The sequence below is a fragment of the Molothrus aeneus genome, chromosome 2, assembly GCF_037042795.1.
Source record: "Molothrus aeneus isolate 106 chromosome 2, BPBGC_Maene_1.0, whole genome shotgun sequence".
NCBI lineage: Eukaryota > Metazoa > Chordata > Aves > Passeriformes > Icteridae > Molothrus > Molothrus aeneus.
In genome coordinates, this window is record NC_089647.1 from 77,886,765 (window position 1) to 77,890,632 (window position 3,868).

Below are 3,868 nucleotides of genomic sequence, written 5' to 3' on the forward strand. Positions count from 1 at the left end.
GCGGGTGTCCCGGCCGGTGGCCGCACTCCCCGACGGCTCTGCCCCGACGGCTCCCGGCTCGCCTCGGCCCCACGGCCCCGCCGTCGGTGAGCAGCGGGAGCACGGCTCTGCCCCGCTGCCGGCATCCCGTGCCCAGCTGTGGCAGCAGCCCCACTTGGCTGCCGTGTCCTGCCGTGGTGTGATTCCTTCTTTATACCGTGAAAAGCAGCATGGAGGGGTGTTATTCGTTATTAATAACGGATTTTTATCGTTATTAATAATAATGAAATTCTCTCCTAACTGTTCCTGCGGGCCCCCTGAAAAGACGGATTGATTTCCCTGGGAATCACTCTCTCTTCTCAAGCCAAAAAATTTGGGGGTCTGTCCATACAACAGGCTGTGCTTTGCCCCCCACACCCACAATCGGAGGGCAGTTCAGGGCTCTGCCCCCACCTGCCCCAGCTCTGCTACACCTGGCTGGGCTGCTCTGGTGCCTTTGGGTTCCAGCCGGTGGTGGCAGAAAAAAACCCGAACCCAAACCCAAACCCAAAGGTAAACCAACCTCCCGACAAACAAACAGACATGACAACAGCCCAGACCGAAACAGAATAAAATGCAGGAGCTCTCTCCCGAACCCGAGCGCGGAGCGGCTGCTGAGCCTGGCGGCGCCGCTGGCGCTGTCGGTGCCGGTGCCGGCGGGGCTCCGCAGCGGGCAAGGGCTGCCCCTGCACGGCCAAGCCCCGCCGCCGGTGCCGGGGGCAGCAGCCCGGGCTGCAGTCGCTCCGTTTGGCTCTGGCCAGACCTCCCCAAACCCGTATCAGCCTTTTAAGTTTCCCCTTTGTTTTCAGAAACTCGTACACATTTCCTGCCCGCTATGAAGACATAGCAGGCTCCCCCAAACCTGTCCTCAGCCACAAGTGCACATTAAACTGTGCCTTCCCGGGCACACCGAGGTATGTATATTTTTCAATTTGTCATCTTCACGCATGGTTGTGAGGGTTGGTGGTTTTTTTTTGATTTTTCTTTTTTCTTTTTTCTTTTTTTTTTTTGAGGTGGTGTTTTTTAATTTCATGGATCCTTTTTTTTTTCTTCCCCCTTTTTTTCCCCCCGCTCCTTTTTTTCATTCCTCTTAGGTTTCAGATTTTTTCCCCCCTATTGTTTTTGGTTTTTTCCTCTTTTCCCCGAGCCAGACGACCAGGGATGGAGCTGCATATTAGCAGCAGAGCAAGCAAAAACTATTGTCCCACCCTGCAGGGCACGGTGCCCCCCTCTGTCCCAAAGTGCAAGCCTTCCCCAGTGCTTGGGGTTTCCTCACTTTTCTTTCTTTCTTTTCTTCTTTTTTATTTTTTTATCTTTTAAAATTTTATTTTCTGGACCGTTTCTCTGTCATTAATACTTTTGGGAGAGAGAAAAGAAGAAAATAAAAGAAAAGAGAAGAAGAAGGAGAAGGATAAGAAGACCGGGTGAGGGAAGACCTTCGCGAGAGGTTTCATGTCTTTAATAAACACTTCAAAGTGGCTGCCTAACTGCTGTCCCGAGAAAAGGAAGCGCGGCACCAAACGGAGCGCGGATCCCACTTCCTCGCAGCGCGGGAAACACGAGCAGGATCCCCCGCGTCCCTCGCCCGTGGTCCCAAGCGCTTTTCAACGAGGAGCGGGGGGGATCCGGCAGGGAGGAGCGGCGGGACCCGGAGCGGAGCGGGGACCCCTCCAGCGGCGCCCTCGCCGCGCCGGAGCCCCACGCGCGGGATCAGCTGCTGCGTTCCGGAGGGGGAAGGACGCTCTTTTGGTGTTAAAAAGAACATAATCGGCAACTAAAGCAGGGGAGGAGGGTGGGGAGTAATTCAAGCGCCAGTAAGTGATTGAGCGGGTGTTTTACACGCGCGGCATCGCACCTCGCAGGGGGCTGGGGGCGGCCGTGGGGTCCGCGGGGGGCTCCCGGCGTGAGCCGGCCCCAGGCGGGCAGGGCTTGCCGCCGCGGGACGGGATCTCCCCGACACCTGTCCGCGGGGGTCCGCCGGCTTGGGGGGCTCGGCGCAGCGCCCCGGCCGCCCCGCCGCAGGTCCGTGTCCGTGGGTGGCCGCGGCCGGGGCGTCCCGGGGGCAGCGGGGACGGGGCTTGGCCCGACCCGCGCTCCTGGCGCGGAGCCCCCGCAGGAGACGGGGGCTGTGCGGTGTGCGCGGGTTCGGGCTGGACCTCGGTGTACAGCAGCTTGCGGTGGGGGGAAAAAAAAAGAAAAGAAAATAGAAAAGAAAAAAAAAAAAAAAGAGCAATTTTCATTCCAACTTTTTTTTTTCCTTCTTCTTCCTAGACTGCTAATTCCTCTGTGTGGGCAAACACCCCTTCTCCTTTGATTCTTAGCCACAGCGCCTAGATTAAATACCGGTTTTAATGAGAGCCGTGGCTGTGGCCGCATAAGGTGATGATAGTTATGAAGACGATCTGACCTGTTTTGATGAAGACGATCTGACCTGTAGGGAGAGAGGGAAAGGTCAGCCACATGCAGTGGCCAGATTTCTGCTTGTTCCCGGCACATGCTGCTACAATATTGATCCGTGGAGAAAGATAAACATAAAAGATAGATCGTATGTGCTGAATACTAATGAACGTGGCTTCCAGATTTTAATTGTTGTTGACTTCTCATTTCCACCCTAAACATTTGCTGACGTCCGTAGGGCATTTTCCCCAGGTTTTTCTTTTTTAATTATTGTTTTATTTTTTCTTATTTAATTTTATTTTACTTATTTTAATTTTTTCGCCTCATCTCTCAGTCTGTCTCTTGATGGAAATCTTCCCAGCAAGTTATTTTCCCTATCAGCCGAGGTGCCACCACCCGAAAGTCACGGCCAACATCTCCTTTCCAGCGAAGGAAACCTCTCCTGGAAACGGGGAAAGCTCCTCTGAAAGGCAACATCTCGACTTGGGATGCTCCTTTCGGATTCCTGCCTCGTTACTCGCTCCATTCCTTTGCAGCAAAACGCTGCAGATGACACCGGAGTTGAGGGTTAATTTTTTTTCCCCCTGCTCTCCCGGATTGGAATGCTGCAAACCCAGCACTTACGCTGGAAGAGAGCTCTCCTTTCAAAGCCTCCCCAGTTTCCCAAGTGTTACCAGACCAATACACCTACGGGAGGCAAAGAGATGGAAACACGCCGTGTCTCGGGGAGAGAGGCATGTTTCCCCTCTGCTGTGCAGAGGGAGTAGCCTCTATTCCGAGGGTTTTCGCTGCGATACAAAATTGTTAAGATCTTTCGCTGCCCTGACTGACTCTTTAATTTTTTTTTTCTCTTCGAGATGGTCAAAATTAGCTGTAAACCGTGTAAAGCAGTCAATGAAACAACTATCCCCAAACACGCGTTTCAAGTTTCTGCTGCTTCGAGAAAGAGCGAGAGTAAGCACCATCGGCTATACAGTGGCAATTAACTATATCAGCCTCACATTTAAGAAAATGAGGGAGATATTAAACTCTTAATTCCCATCATTACTAATAATTTTCATGAAGGGAACTTCTAAAAGATTTTTTCCCCCTCCCTTACACTTTCCAGTCTATTTTTTAACTCCAGAGTGATTTACTACGTAAGTAATTTTAGAGGATACAGTTTACAGCTTGAGTTATTAGACTGAACACCTCTGGCTGACACCACAACACCTTTTTTTTTCTGCCTGCAGCTGTGAGTCACAACCCCATTTTCATACCAAACTGCTGCACATTCCTTTACAATATAGGCTTCCTTCTTGCAAAGATCAAACACTCTGCAGCCAATGTGTTTATTTTAAAATACAGGAAAATTAAAACTAAACATGGACTTAAAAGAAAAAAAACAAATGCATCATTTCTTTCCCTGCTGTCTCTCCCACAAAAAATAAATTAAAATAAAATTAGGAGGGAA

The 3,868-nt window shown here is 51.3% G+C and overlaps 1 long non-coding RNA gene across 1 annotated transcript; it reads left to right on the forward strand.

Annotated features, from left to right (window-relative positions):
- Nucleotides 1-215: 215 nt before the first annotated feature.
- Nucleotides 216-1,505, forward strand: LOC136571210 (uncharacterized). The gene is made up of 2 exons (XR_010785690.1): nt 216-932; nt 1,113-1,505. It is a non-coding gene; the product is annotated as an uncharacterized lncRNA (long non-coding RNA).
- Nucleotides 1,506-3,868: the final 2,363 nt, after the last annotated feature.